At 39.6% G+C, this 16,913-nt stretch overlaps 1 protein-coding gene across 6 annotated transcripts in view; it reads right to left on the bottom strand.

Moving 5' to 3' along the window:
• LOC137437989 (leucine-rich repeat flightless-interacting protein 2) overlaps window positions 1–16,913 on the bottom strand; it is a 107,396-nt gene that overhangs the window by 15,239 nt on the left and 75,244 nt on the right. The window lies entirely within an intron of this gene.

Genomic DNA, 16,913 nt, shown 5'->3' with positions numbered 1-16,913 from the left:
ACACCGTTGAACTGCCTAGTTAAAATTAGATTGCCAACCTCACTATAGGCTATCATTATGGTGTTTTACAAAGAGGGCACGGCATCAAAAAGTACCCTGTCTTACAGATGGTAAGTTAAGCCGGCCATCGTGTCTACTAGTATTTACTTGTGTGTGACAGAAATCTCACAGTACATTTTGAAAGCAAAATAAAACTAGAAAGCATCTGAAAATACAAAGTCTCTCCACATCCACTTTGTGTACAGACTTCTTCTGTATGCTAAACATGATAAAAACAGCTTAAACTAGAACAGCACTCAGTCGATAGCATACCTCAGCCTGGTGAACAGTTTACATTTTGTATCTCGGAGTAGACCAGAACATCACAATACAGAATCACATTTAATTAAAATCAATCACAGGGATCACCATAGGTCCAGTCTTTCATACCCTGATATACCCTTATATATAGCCTGGTGTTGGTTTAACGGTGAGGGCAGCGGGCTTGGGATCCTGAGTTTGAATCCCGTTCAGCTGCTGAATACCAGGTGGGGTTGACTCAGCCTCTCATTCTTCCGAGGTAGGCGAAATGAGTACCAGGGTACTGGGTCCTCTCTCAAGGAGTTTGGTGGCAGGATTTGCACTCCAGCCGCCGTAAAAACACCTCATTCCGTAACACACACAGTGGTGTGTCAGGAAGGTGCCGAGGAGTCGTCCAAGGCTGTCGCAGCAAGAAGTCAACAACAGGATTATATCACAGGTGGCGTGGCAAAATGTACGGACAGGTGCATTTGATGATTGGCTTCACAGTCGGGTATACAAGGGTTGTTGCGTTCTGTATTAGTGGAAAACAACTGCTGCACGTCTCCAAAAGTTATTGCCGCTTCCTCTGGAGATGGTCCGTCAACTCGACAATGCTGTTTATCATGGAGTGGTGGCTTTACGAAATTCTGGCATGAAACAGCGTGCTATTGCTCGGCAGTATGGCATCACTCAAGGTCAGGTGTCAAAGATCCTGAAACGAAATGTTCAGAGGGGTGTCCCTACTCCAATACCGAGGCTAGGACGTCCCCGCAGAACCACAAGGAGGGATGATCGCCAGCTGCACCGGTTATTCCGCAATGGCCGTACCAAGTCAGCTAATCGGCTTAGGGCTGAGTGGCAGCAACTGACAAATGTGCCTGTATCCAGAAGGCTAGTCAACCAACGACTGGTTCAAGCAGGCTATCGTGCCAGGCGTCCCCTGAGAAAGCCACGCCTGACCAGACAACACCGCCAGTGCCGATTGCAGTGGGCCAGAGAGCACCGTCAATGGCAGCCAGGACACTGGAATCACGTGATCTTCAGTGACGAGTCTAGATCTCTGGTCTATCGTCAAGATGGCTGCGTCCGAGTGCGCAGACAAGTGCATGAAGCCTACAACAAAGATTGTATAGTGCCAAGAGTCCAAGCTGGAGGTGGTGGGGTGACCGTTTGGGCTGCTTTTCATGCAGGGGGCAAAATTGACCTGGTTGTTCTGAATGGAAACCTGAACCAGTTCAAGTACAGGGTAATTCTGGAAGAAACATTGCTTCCATTTGCTCGTGTAGCCTTTCGAGGAAACTTTGTCTTCCAAGATGACAATGCACGGCCTCATCATGCTCGCATGATTCAACACTTTCTTGCTGACCGTGGTGTAGAGCATATGGAGTGGCCTGCCATGTCCCCGGATATGAATCCGATAGAGAACTTGTGGGCAGAATTAACGCATCAAATCGATCACTTGGACCAGCAGCCGACCTCTGTGCATGAATTGCAGCAGGCTATTGTCACTGCATGGCAAGCGATTCCTGTCCAAACCTTGGCAAATCTCGTGAACAGCATGCCTCAACGTGTACGTGCTCTCCTGAATGCTCGTGGGGGTTATACAAAGTACTGAACTGTAATTTTACCGTCCGTAATCCCAGTCGTAATTTCACTTTTGTTTTTGTGAAAAAAAAATTTGGCTAATGTGCAAAATAAAGAGATACTTCTGGAAAACGTACAGAAGTTTAACAGTACTGTCCATGAATTGAGTTCGATATCAGTTTACATCACTTTCAAGGATCAATTTATTTGCTTCGAAATGACAAATGTGGTTTTTGTTTCTTTTAAAGGTCACATTAACAAAATCTAGAATAATTTCAACATAATTCCAATGAACTTTTGGTTCCAAGACATCTTGAAAAGTAAGTTCACCCCCACAAAAAAAAAATTCCATATTAAATGCCAAGTCTGTATATATATATATATATAATATGTATGTATATATATATATATATATATATATATATATATATATATATATATATATGTATGTATATATATATATATATGTATATATATATATATATGTATGTATATATATATGTATATATGTATGTATGTATGTATATACATACATACATACATACATACATATATATATATATATATATATACCCTTCGTTTTTGGCCGTATCACTCAATTGGTGAAGAATCACAGAAAAATTCTACAAGCTGGATCCGGATCCGGGTCTTCACCAAAATTGAATCGATTCTTCCTTGTCACACACAACCTGTCCAACAAGTTTCGTCCAAATCCATCCATAACTTTTTAAGATATCCTGCTACAGTATGTATCGTTTTTGGCCCTATCTTCCAATGGTGAAGAATCACTTAAAAATCAAATAATTCTCATATCCGAATCCATATTCAGATCTTCACCAAAATCGATTTGAATCGTCCTTGTCAGACGCCCAACCAGACCACCATGTTTCGTCCAAATCCATCCACAACTTTTTGAGATATCCTGCTATGTATCGTTTTTGGCCCTGTCTCCCAATGGCGAAGAATCACTTAAAACATTCTACGAGTTGGATACAAATCCGGATCTTCACCAAAATCTAATCATTTCATCCTTGTCACATACACTACATCTCTGCTAAATTTTGTTCACAAACAGACAAACAAGAAATATGTCATGCATAGCACGATACTTGCGAAATCCCAAAAATAAGTTGTTAGCCTATGATGACCTCAAAAGCAATTGGTGCTTGAATTCAGTGACTTGGTATGCAAATACTCTTAAAATTTCAAGTAAATCCGATGAAAATTGAGGATTTTATAAATCTGGCCTATGTTGACTTTTTGGCCGATGCTGACCTCAAAAATAGTTGGGGGTTGAATTCAGTGACCAGATATGTAAATCCTCTTAAAATTTCAAGTCAATCGGATGAAAATTGAGGATTTGAGAAATCTGGCCTATGTTGACCTTTTGGCCTATGTTGACCTTTTGGACTATGTTGACCTTTTGGTGTATGTTGACCTCAAAAATAGTTGGGGTTGAATTCAGTGACAAGATATGCAAATCCTTTTCAAGTTTCAAGTCAATTAGATGAAAATTGAGCATTTTAGAAATTTGACAAAGTTGGTGACCTTTGGCCTATGTTGACGTATTGACCTTTTGACCCCCAAAACAATAGGTTTCTTGCTTATAACCAATTACTATTTGGTGTAGTTTCGTGAAGATCGGGTGAAAATTGTGACATGTAGGCGACTGACAAACAGACAGACAAACAGATGAAAAATCGGTCAGAGACCGAGGACTTGCCGGAATGTACTTTTTTATCAGCTATGTTGGACAAATATGGCGGCCGAACCACGTGTCCGATGACGTCATCATTATTTGTTTTCTAAACGAATTTATTCCTAGATTATGCTCAAGAAATTTCATCTTGATCAGATGAAGTTTTGTACTTGTCGAATTATGATATCATAATGGAGGCACCTATGACATCATCATTAACATATTTTATTCCCCATGGAGAGTTCTATACAATGAGCCATGTCTCAATTTTTTCTATTTAGCACTTTCGGAGATATAGAGGTGCAAAGTTTTTCGGTTTTTCCAAGATCGCGGCCAAACCACGTGACCGATGACGTCATCAATTGGGCACAGTATATTAGAGGGCAAGACAAATACGTGTGCAAAGTTTGGCGATTCTACGTGCAACGGTGTAGACGCAGTGCTGCAAACAGACAAACAGACAAACAGATGAAAAATCGGTCAGAGACCGAGGACTTGCCGGAATGTACTTTTTTTATGGGCCATTTAGAACAAATATGGCGGCTGAACCACGTGATAGATGACGTCATCATTAACATATTTTATTCCCCATGGAGAGTTCTTTACAATGAGCCATGTCTCAATTTTTTCCATTCTGCACTTTTGGAGATATAGTGGTGCAAAGTTTTCCCGTTTTTCCAAGATGGCGGCCGAACCACGTGACCGATGGCGTCATCATTAACATATTTTATTCCCCATGGAGAGTTCTTTACAATGAGCCATGTCTCAATTTTTTCTATTCAGCACTTTCAGAGATATGGAGGTGCAAAATTTTTCGGTTTTTCCAAGATGGCGGCCGAACCACGTGACATATGACGTCATCATTAACATATTTTATTCCCCATGGAGAGTTCTTTACAATGAGCCATGTCTCAATTTTTTCTGTTCAGCACTTTTGGAGATATAGTGGTGCAAAGTTTTGCCGTTTTTCCAAGATGGCGGCCGACCACGTGACTCATGACGTCATCATTCACATATTTTATTCCCCATGCAGAGTTCTTTACAATGAGCCATGTCTCAATTTTTTCTATTCAGTACTTTCAGAGATATGGAGGTGCAAAGTTTTGCCGTTTTTCCAAGATGGCGACCGAACCACGTGACCTATGACGTCAACATTAACATATTTTATTCCCCATGGAGTTCTTTACAATGAGCCATGTGTCAATTTTTTCTATTCAGTACTTTCGGAGATACAGAGGTGCAAAGTTTTTCGGTTTTTCCAAGATGGCGGGCGAACCACGTGACCGATGACGTCATCAATTGGGCAGTCTATTCCTGGGCAAGACCAATATGTGTGCAAAGTTTGGCGATTCTACATGCAACGGTGTAGACGTAGTGCTGCAAACAGACAGACAGACAGACAGACAAACAGATGAAAAATCGGTCAGAGACCGAGGACTTGCCGGAATGTACTTTTTTATCAGCCATTTAGGACAAATATGGCGGCCGAACCACATGGCCGATGACGTCATCATTAACATATTTTATTCCCCATGGAGAGTTCTTTACAATGAGCCATGTCTCAATTTTTTCTATTCAGCACTTTTGGAGATATGGAGGTGCTACGTTTTTCGGTTTTTCCAAGATGGCGGCCGACCACGTGACTGATGACGTCAGCATTCACATATTTTATTCCCCATGGAGAGTTCTTTACAATGAGCCATGTCTCAATTTTTTCTATTCAGTACTTTCAGAGATATGGAGGTGCAAAGTTTTGCCGTTTTTCCAAGATGGCGGCCGACCACGTGACTGATGACGTCATCATTAACATATTTTATTCCCCATGGAGAGTTCTTTACAATGAGCCATGTCTCAATTTTTTCTCAACAGGAACAAGCCGATTCGATTTTGGTTCAGGTCCGAATCCAGATCTGGTCTATCAGTGCATACAAACATAAACTGCTTAGCCTGGCGGGGGCGTTGTTCCAAGTGCCGTTCTCGTTCATCATATTTTGGATAACGCAGCCTCGGGCTCTGGCATTATACATGGAAACGCAAATCGATTACACCCCGCCCCGGACGAGGCAAAACGCTGGTGCACGTGACCGTGACGCCGGAAATGACGTTGCTGACACCACCCAGTCGTAGCTATGGTGACGCCGGAAAGGACGTTACTGAGACACTCGGTCTTAACCCTGGTGGAGCTCCGTACTAAAGCACGCGAGGAAATTGTGAGACTGAGATTTTATATACACATTCACCTTAGAAAAGCTTTTTTTAAATACACATTCACCTTAGAAAAGCTTTTTTTAATACACATTCACCTTAGAAAAGCTTTTTTTTAATACACATTCACCTTAGAAAAGCTTTTTTTAATACACATTCACCTTAGAAAAGCTTTTTTTATACACATTCACCTTAGAAAAGCTTTTTTTAAATACACATTCACCTTAGAAAAGCTTTTTTTATACACATTCACTTCATTCAGAAGTTCAAAAAGATGCGATTACAAATCTTCCCTCACCCTCCCCACAACCCCTCCACCCTCTCCCCCCCTCCCCCACACGCCGCTTGGTCACTTGCATGATATTTAGCCATATTTACCCATATTTACTGGCATAACATTCACTCATAATTCATATTTACCCATAAATTATATTCACCCATAAATCATATTTACCCCTGCTATCGAAGGTGGGTGAAGGATGTGTTATGTATCTGTGTCTGTGTTACCCATGTCTGTTTGTCTGTTTGTCTGTGAACAAGATATCTCAAAAAGTTGTGGGCGGATTTGGACGGAATCTGTCGGAGAGGTAGCATATGTCATATATGACAAGGACGAAATGATTCGATTTTGGTGAAGATCCGGATCCGGCTGCTATCATTTTTTAAGTGAATCTTCACCATTGGGAGATAGGGCCAAAAACGATACATAGCGGGATATCTCAAAATGTTGTGGACAGATTTGGACGAAACTTGGTGGACTGGTTGGGTGTCTGACAAGAAAGAAGTGATTCAATTTTGATGACGTTTCGAATCCGGATCCGGATCAGATAATTTTAAAGTGATTTTTCACCATTGAGTTGTCGGGCTAAAATCGATATATAACACGATATCTCATTGCCCGCCGATGTCACTCTCCGAAGTATTATTTGTGCACATTTACCTCAGAAGTGCATTTGTACACAATGCACGCGGTGCAGCATCAGCGGACGCCAAAGGATATGTTGTCCATCGCCCCCTCCCAATACAGTGTCTATGAGCTGCACGGCGGTATTGTCGGGCGCCGAAGGCCGAAGGTGCCCCGGCAATGCCGCGCTGGAGGATATTTATTTATTTGAAGTGGGGGCGATGTACTTTGAATGTGTCTATGCTTGTATGTTATATTTTTAGTTCCCCTGTCGTATAAATATACCTATGAAATAGCTAATTGATATCTCAAAAGTTACATCTGCGATTTGCAAATAAATACAGTTGTGTAAATAATATTCAAGCGGTTGGAACTGCTTGAATGATTAGTTCAATTGTTTCAATGTTGATCTTAATGGAAAATATTGTTTTTTGGTGATGAGAATATTCACTTTTTCTTTGCAGGTGCAGTTTTGTACTTGTTTGCCGAACAGTTGTTTGCCGAACGCTTGACATCACCTGCTGACTTTGGTGAGAGTTTTTAGATCTGCTGTGGTGATAGTCAGCAGAGCTTTTCCGATACTCATTCGTCCGGCATCGTCTGTCATCTGTCTGCCGGTGTCTTATCAACTTTTTTCAAAGTGTATCTTCTCAAAGAGCTCATTGTGGATTCTTTCAATACTTGTTACACTGATTGTATGGGCTCCTCCCCTCAAAGTAGTAGATAATTTTTGGAATTTGTCTGTTTTTGAATTTTCTGAAACTTCAAATTGGACTTTATCATTGGAATTTCAAACTCTATCATTTCTCGAAGATCATCTTTTCTAATCATGCATGTAGCAGGTTTAGGACCTTACTAGGTACCCAAGCAGTATGGGTGCTGTTGAATCATCCAAAGGGACAGAACATGGTACGAATGCTACACATTCGTACAGATCCAAAGGGCCAATTTTAGGGTGGTTTATATGATCTAAAATGACAGTTTTGGGGGCGAAGTTACCATTACTTCTGCAGGCTTCATTATTAGGTATAACATGTTTGTGGTATAGGGCAATGAAAGAAATCATATCTGATTTTCCTATAAACCGGATACAGCAGACTAACTGGAGGGCCGTGTGTTCAAACCCAGGCCCGGCATGAAGCAAGTTTTGTTTTTCATCCTGGTTGAAAAATTGAGGTTTTCCCTACTGAACCATGTTTACTGAATTCTGAATTCACAATTGTGTCACCCGATGCAAGGGCGTTAGATGACGGGTAAAATTGCCTTCGTCCAAACGTCGTAAAATAAATACCAATTCAGAAATTAATATAAACTTACAAATATTCTTATTTGTGTTTTTTTTCTCTTTTCAGGTGCTGTTCCTGGTATCATTCTTCATATCGTTATCACGTGTGGTCCTGCCATTATCAAACTCCATCGCACCTCATCAAAAAGAGAAAAGTCACCAAAATCCATAGCATATTTCACATCATCTTTGTCCTAAACAAAAGGTTTAAAGAAAAACGAAAAGTTACGAAAAAAACCGACTTTAAATAAAGTCTGATTTTGTTGATTTACTGCACAAATTACATTTTAAGCACACATCGATATAAATATCTTCCAATTTTTTTGTAAATTCGGAAGTTTATCATGGGTAAACCAAAAGGCAAAAGCACTGCTCAAAGAAGAGCAGAGTCTAAGTTAAGAATGAGAAAATCACGTGAGAATGAAACACCAGAGAAGAGAAAACTGAGGCAGAACACAGATCAAGAGAAACATACAGAATCAAGGGAAAACGAAACAACAGAGAAGAGAGTTAAAAGACAGAGAACAGTGAAAAGTTCAATGCAACACATTCGTGAGAATGAAACACCGGAGAAGACAAAACTGAGGCAGAACACAGATCAAGAGAAACATACAGAATCAAGGGAAAACGAAACAACAGAGAAGAGAGTTAAAAGACAGAGAACAGTGAAAAGTTCAATGCAACACATTCGTGAGAATGAAACACCGGAGAAGACAAAACTGAGGCAGAACACAGATCAAGAGAAACATACAGAATCAAGGGAAAACGAAACAACAGAGAAGAGAGTTAAAAGACAGAGAACAGTGAAAAGTTCAATGCAACACATTCGTGAGAATGAAACACCGGAGAAGACAAAACTGAGGCAGAACACAGATCAAGAGAAACATACAGAATCAAGGGAAAACGAAACAACAGAGAAGAGAGTTAAAAGACAGAGAACAGTGAAAAGTTCAATGCAACACATTCGTGAGAATGAAACACCAGAGACGAGAAAACTGAGGCAGAACACAGATCAAGAGAAACATACAGAATCAAGGGAAAACGAAACAACAGAGAAGAGAGTTAAAAGACAGAGAACAGTGAAAAGTTCAATGCAACACATTCGTGAGAATGAAACACCAGAGAAGAGAAAACTGAGACAGGAAAATGTGAAAAAATCAATGAGAGACAGAGAACCAATAAACAAACAATAAATCATTAGAGAAGTGAAGTTTAACATAATCCCAGAAAATGAAACAGTGATTTCAGAGTTTTTGAAAAATGTTAAGGATTCTGCAAATTATATATGTTGTTCATGTCACCGTTTAATGTACAGAATGACAGTTATACACTTGAATGAAGATAGATACAAGAAGTGTTCCAGCAGTTTGTTCAATGATGTACTTTCATATAGATTAAAGTCGCATGATGGCCAAGAGTGGATATGTAGAACATGTGATTTGACTCTGAAGACAGGAAAAATGCCTGCACAATCAAAGGCTAATAACTTGTCGCTACAACAACAGCCACGTGAACTGAAAGACCTAAATGCGCTGGAACTAAGATTGATATCGCAAAGAATCCCATTCATGAAAATGGTTGGTTTACCAAGAGGAAAACAACATGGTATACATGGTCCTGCAGTTAACGTGCCATCAAAATTAGATGCTGTTTGTAAACTGTTCCCACGATTGCCATCTGAATCACAGATAGTGCCCATGAAGTTGAAACGGAGTCTGAAACATTCCTCTCATTATATGTATGATTATGTACATGCTGATAGAGTTTTGAATGCTTTGCGCAGGTTAAAGTTAGACAACCCTCATTACACAAATATTGAAATCAATGAAAACTGGGCCTGTGATGCTGCACATGATGACGTTGAGCTTTGGCAAGCAATTAGCTGTGATGATCCTAGCTTGAAGAAACGAAAACAAAGTTCGTGTGAAACACAATCAACACCTGGCTCTACTGACCATAGTTCAGAAAGTGTAGCACAGGGCTGTTCAGAAGAAAAACAACCAACATTTGTGATTGATGTATCAATGTCAGATCTGCCACAACATTGTCAGACAGACTATGCAAAGTTGAATGTCTTAGCTAGGAAAAACAGGATGAATATTGTTGACGTTCCACGTGATGGCAATTGTATGTTCTATTCTGTTTGTTACCACCTTGACAGGCTAGGAGTGACTACATGTAACCCAGTTTTGTTGCGTGAACAAGTTGCTGATTTCATGACCACAAATGCTGAGAATTATCGTGACTTTATATCAGCCAGGATAGCAACAGAAAATTTGTCTAATGCTGATACTGAGCAACCAACGGAACATGATAGAGCTATCAGGGAAATACAGGATATCGAAACACAAAGAGAGTTGCAATGGATAAGGTACATTGATGAAGTTCAATATGGAAATCAATGGGGAGACCACGTAACACTACAGGCACTGGCAGATATGTTTTCATTCACTGTTTATGTTCATGCAACGTCAAGCTCTACCATGCACACTGTATGTTCCAGATATCACAGTGATAAGGAATTTCATCTTGGATTGATTGGTCAATCTCACTATGTTGTGTTTGAGCCATACTCTGTATGCGATGGTACAAGTGTATCCTTGTCAAATGACGAAGTGCTTGAAAAACATGTTAATATGTCTGACACGAGTAGAGTGGCATCATCTTTGGAGACTGAAACGTGTGATGGAAAGACAACTGTGACTAAGGAAAACACAGAAAGTGATGACTCTGATGAGGAACTAGTTGCTGAAGATGAGCATGCTTTTGAAGAAGCTTCTAAAGTTTGCGGCTTGCCATATGAAACCAGCATGATGAATGAAAATCCAGAATTAGTAAACAAATTGATAAGTGTTGCACCAGGAGATAACGAGAAGCCAATGCCACTTCTGAGTGATCCTAATTTTGAGGAATTGTCACATCCAGATAAATATCCAGATGGATCAAATGCACTGACAACTGATCGACCAATTCATTTAACTCCACGAAAATACTTCAACCAAAGACTACTTGATGTAGATGGACGATTTGCGAAATCAATTGAATATCTCCTTAGTGCACAATATGCTACTGAAAGCAAACAAGTTCAGAGTGATATCAATCACTTCATGTTTCGTAGAGCTAGTGGCAAACACTTTCGTGGCAAAAGACTCACAGCTGGTATGGTGAAAAGTGTTGAACACATGAGTAGACTTATACAATCTGACCATGCATATAGAATCCTGAAGAATGTTAGAGGGACACAGGCCTACTTTCAAACTGTATTTTATGATGTACTCGCCATGGTTCGACAAGTAGGTAATCCTACATGGTTTTTCACAGTATCTGCTGCCGACATGCAATGGCCTGATGTAATTCAAACAATAGCTCGACAGTATGGTACAATACTGAGTGACGATGATGTGAAAATTATGTCATTTGCAGATAGATCAATGTGGTTGAGATCAAACCCTGTCACTGCTGCACGCCAGTTTCAATACAGATTAGAGCTTTTGTTCAGAGATGTACTGAAATCGAATGCTCATCCGCTAGGTGAGATTGTTGACTATGTGATCCGTATAGAATTTCAAGCTCGTGGATCTCCTCATGCTCACACATTACTTTGGGTAAAAAATGCACCAAAATTAGATGTTGCATCTGATGAAGCTGTTGCATCTTTCATGGACAAACATGTATCTTGTGCTCTGCCAGATGATGATCCTGTGCTACACACATTAGTTGAAAGGTTGCAAGTCCATAGTCACTCGTCTTACTGTAGAAAAAAGGGTTGTTGTCGATTCAAATACCCAAAACCACCGAGTTCAAGAACTATCATTGCCAGAGAACCAGATGAACAAAATTCAAAACTGGTCAAGGAAAGTGCCAAGTGTATTCTCAGCAAAGTGAAAGAGGTATTGTCCGATGAAAGTACCCCAAAGAATGTTAGTATGACAAAACTGTTGGATATGGCGAATGTACCAGAAGAACTTTATGCAAATGCGTTGCCAGTTTCTGAGAAAGGCAAACATATACTGCTGAGGAGAAACCCTTCTGAAGTTAATGTTAATCCATACAATCCTACTGTATTGAAAGCATGGCAAGCAAACATTGATATCCAGTTCATTGTTGATGCATATGCATGTGTTATGTATGTAGCTGCTTACATGACCAAGAATGAAAAAGGTGTAGGAGAGCTATTGAAACAAGTGTGCAAAGAATACAAAGATCAGGACATCAAAACAATGTTGAGACGTGTGGGATCAGTATTCTTGAACCATCGTGAAGTAAGTGCACAAGAAGCTGTGTATCGAATTTTGTCAATGCCAATGAAGAAATTCAGTAGACAGGTGTTGTTTGTCAATACTGATGCAAAAACAGAACGATCAGCTGTGCTGAAACCACAAAAAGAGCTTGATGATCTGGATGATGGAGATGAGGATATATTCCAAAGTAACATCATCATAAGATATGCTTCAAGGCCTAACATATTGGAAAACCTGTGCCTTGCTGATTTTGCTGCCAATTATACGGTTAGTCATTGTGACAGAGGTGAAGAGATAGATGACAGTGTTCCTGTGGTATTAGAAATGGATCAAGAACAGGCAGGATTAGCTGACAGAGATAGACTCCCGAAGTACATCAAGTTGAAAGATGGCAAAGGAACAATGCATAAACGTCGATGTGAAGCAGTAATTCGATTTAGAAAGTTTAGTTTTGAAAAAGACTCCAGTAACTTCTATCGAGCAAAACTGATGCTATATTTACCATGGAGAAATGAGGATCTTGATCTGACTGCAGGCTTTCCTGATTATGCTTCTCATTATTTTGCCGTTGCTGATGCCATATGTGAAAATGAGGCAAAATTCACACAAAATTTGGAACTAATCGATCAAGCTATGCATGATCATGCAGAATATGGACCACCGGAACACGCATGGGCAAACATTGCACCCGGTGCTGAGCATAACAATTTGCAAGATATAAATGAAGACATTGATGTGGAGAGGGATATTGACCAGGAAGATCTTGATGCAAATGCCAACATGATTGAATGGCCAAAATGTATCCAGACATCAGAACTTGTAGCACGTTATCAAGCTGAAGCTGACCGAGAGCTTATGTCACCCTCAGAATATCGAAAAATGATTCGTAGACTCAATGTGAAACAGGCAGAGATCGTTTTTTATCACAGACAGTGGTGCAAAGCTGCCGTAATAGCAATGAAACAGGGTAAAACTGTAAAACCATACAGACTTTTCTTGAGTGGTCCTGGTGGTGTTGGAAAAAGTCATGTGATAAAACTGATACATTCAGACACTAGAAAGTTGTTAGCACTGTCAGGTGGGATAAAACCAACAGATGTCACGGTGTTGTTGACTGCTCCTACAGGAGTTGCTGCATTTAATATTGGAGGAATGACCATTCACTCAGCGCTGCTTCTCCGAACAACTAAGTATGGGAAAGAAGGTGACCATCTGTCATTTGAGAAACTGAATTCTCTACGATCCAAGCTGGAACATCTGCACTTGGTTATCATTGATGAAATTTCCATGGTTGGATCAGATATGTTGTTGAACATCCACAAGCGTCTAGAGGAAATTAAAGGAGTTACTGGAGATTCAATATATTTTGGTAATGTGTGTATTCTTGCAGTTGGAGATTTGTATCAACTTCCTCCAGTGAGACAGTCACAAATATATCAACCTGTACGTGATCCAGTCGAAAGGTTGAATGGTTGTCTCTGGAAAGAAGAGTTCAAAATACATGAGTTGGATGAAGTTATGCGTCAGAAAGATGACTGTGCATTTGCAGAATTGCTTTGCCGTGTTAGAGTTGGGAAATGTACAAATAGAGATCTGGATGTATTGAAATCTAGAGAAATCAGTTTAGATGATCCAAATTACCCACACGATGTACTCCACGTATTTGCATTCAACTGTGATGTTGATGACAGGAATATGGCAAAATTGGAGAAACTTGCACCAAGTCCTAAACAGCGTATTTACATTCATGCATCAGATGACAAAACGGACAGCACAGGACAACTAAATTTGGAAAGAATACCAACTTCACATAAACGTTCTGAAACTGCTGGTCTTCATACGACTCTCATTTTGGCAATTGGTGCACGAGTGATGCTCACATATAATGTGGATACTGGAGATGGACTTGTTAATGGTGTAATTGGAACTGTTGAAAGTATCATAGAAAATACAAACAAAGGAGTTGCTATAGTTCTGGTGAAATTTGACAACGAAAATGTAGGTACAAGTGCTATTTCTGGAAGTCAGTGGAAAGACCGATATCCCAATGCAGTTCCAATCAAAAGACACGAAGGGAAATTTGAAAAAGGAAACAGGAAGGCAGCGCAAATCTCCAGAAGACAATTCCCGCTTACACTGGCTTGGGCAGTAACAATTCATAAGTGTCAGGGTCTCACAGTGGATGAAATTGTTGTCAGCATGAAGGGTGCAAAACGATTTGGAAAAGGACAAGCATATGTGGCATTCAGTCGAGTGAAGACTCTGCTTGGTTTGCATATACTTGACTTTGATTCAGCTGGAATAAAAGCTAATGATAAATTGGAACATGAAATTAATGAAATGCGTGTTAATACATTATCAATGGAAGAGTTAAATCTTTTGACCTTGCACAAACCTGACTGGATAACAGTGGGTCACTTAAATATCCATTATTTCCTGGAGAAATTAGCAGACCTGATGAGTCATAGAGAAAATCAAATTTTAGCTGAAACAGATGTTATGTGTTTCACTGAAACCTATCTGACAGATGATCATAATGTTGATGAATTTGCTGAGAAATATGGATATACAGTTTTCAGACAAAATATTCCAAGCATGCATGATCATGGTAATTTACACGGAGTGATGATATGTGCTCTGACTGATCTGCAACCTAAAGAACTAGAACTGATATCTGTGAAAGGCTTGGAGTCAAAAGCGATAGTTTTAGAAACGCAGAAATCACGTTTTGTTGTTACTGTAGTTTATAGGAAACCATCATTCCCAATGAAAACCTTCTTGCTACAACTAAGTAGTCTTCTTGATTTGATGCCATTACATGTGCCAACAATCATACTTGGTGACTTCAATGATGATTTGACAAACCAAAGACAAACAGAGTTGACAAAGCTCATGCAATGCTATGGATTCAAACAATGTATTAACCAGGCAACAACAGATAGAGGTACAATGATAGATCACATATATTTCAATAAAAATGAACCGGAACAAGTTCACATGGACGTACATGATACGTACTATTCTGATCATGACATGACTTTTGTCACCACAGAGTGTACATGAATGGTTCATGAGACATAATTGATGTCGTTGTAAGTTGTTATAGCAGATATTCTCCGCAAGCATGACATATATGACAGCATACTATGATTTTAAACAGTACATTACATATCTTAGCCCAGACAGAGCTACATTATCAAATATTTACCTGATTGTAATTAACATCAGTAATTAAATATTGATACATGTGAACTTCCTCCAGTGAGACAGTCACAAGTCTATCAACCTGTATGTGATCCAATAAAGGTTGAATGGTTGTCTCTGGAAAGATGAGTTCAAAATACATGAACAGCAACACTTCAAATTGGATACACTTCTTCATCAGAAGCTATATCAAATTCTCTAGAACTGCTAAACCCAATGGTGTCAATCATGACCAGTGAATGATCTCGTCATCTGAATCTTGTAACACCAATGACCTCTGGTGTGATACTATACTGTATGTGACTTGATTAGTGTTGTACAATGTTGACTACCCTTTGTTAAAATACCTGAAAATGAGTTTGTGATTTTACATCATTTGTGATTTTACATCATGTGATTTACATTTTACACGTCCAGCATGGTGATTTTAGTTCGGTGGGAATCAGAATATGGTTTTGACATACACTCAATATCTTGGTTCACAGTTCTGGTACAGAGTAGTATGTTGTGCACATGTGTTCTGAGCATCTGTATTAAAGATAGTATCTCATCTTGCATATAATGCACTTGTGTGATCTTACTCTTCACAACCTTTGATTTTCTCCTCAGTGCTAGTGGACACAGCCTTCATAACATTCAATCGACTCAGTTGAAAGTTCAATGACATTCTAGAATGGCTGAAACTGGTCAGAAAGTATCTCTAGTATTGTTCTTTGTCAGGTCGATCTTGATTCCTGGATGTGACTTGTTTTTAGTTAAATACCAAAATGAGTGGTGTTTGGATCAACGATTACAAAGAAATTACGACTGATGAAGCTGAGAACATCTGTTATATTGCAGACAGAGTTAAATGCAATTATGACGTCATAAGGGAGGCACCTATGACGTCATCATTAACATATTTTATTCCCCATGGAGAGTTCTTTACAATGAGCCATGTCTCAATTTTTTCTATTCAGCACTTTTGGAGATACCGAGGTGCAAGGTTTTTTGGTTTTTCCAAGATGGTGGCTGAACCACGTGACCGATGACGTCATCATGAACATATTTTATTCCCCATGGAGAGTTCTTTACAATGAGCCATGTCTCAATTTTTTCTGTTCAGCACTTTTGGAGATATAGTGCCGCAACGTTTTGCCGTTTTTCCAAGATGGCGACCGAACCACGTGACATATGACATCATTAACAAATTTTATTCCCCATGGAGAGTTCTTTACAATGAGCCATGTCTCAATTTATTCTGTTCAGCACTTTTGGAGATATAGTGGTGCAAAGTTTTGCCGTTTTTCCAAGATGGCGGCCGACCACGTGACATATGACATCATCATTAACATATTTTATTCCCCATGGAGAGTTCTTTACAATGAGCCATGTCTCAATTTTTTCTGTTCAGTACTTTTGGAGATATAGCGGTGCAAAATTTTGCCGTTTTTCCAAGATGGCGGCCGAACCACGTGACCTGTGACGTCATCATTAACATATTTTATTCTCCATGGAGTGTTCTTTACA

Source organism: Myxine glutinosa, chromosome 12 (genome assembly GCF_964187855.1).
Source record: "Myxine glutinosa chromosome 12, kmMyxGlut1.1, whole genome shotgun sequence".
NCBI classification, from domain to species: domain Eukaryota; kingdom Metazoa; phylum Chordata; class Myxini; order Myxiniformes; family Myxinidae; genus Myxine; species Myxine glutinosa.
The sequence above is the reverse complement of the archived record's forward strand: the minus strand, read 5'-3'. Positions and strand labels throughout refer to the sequence as shown.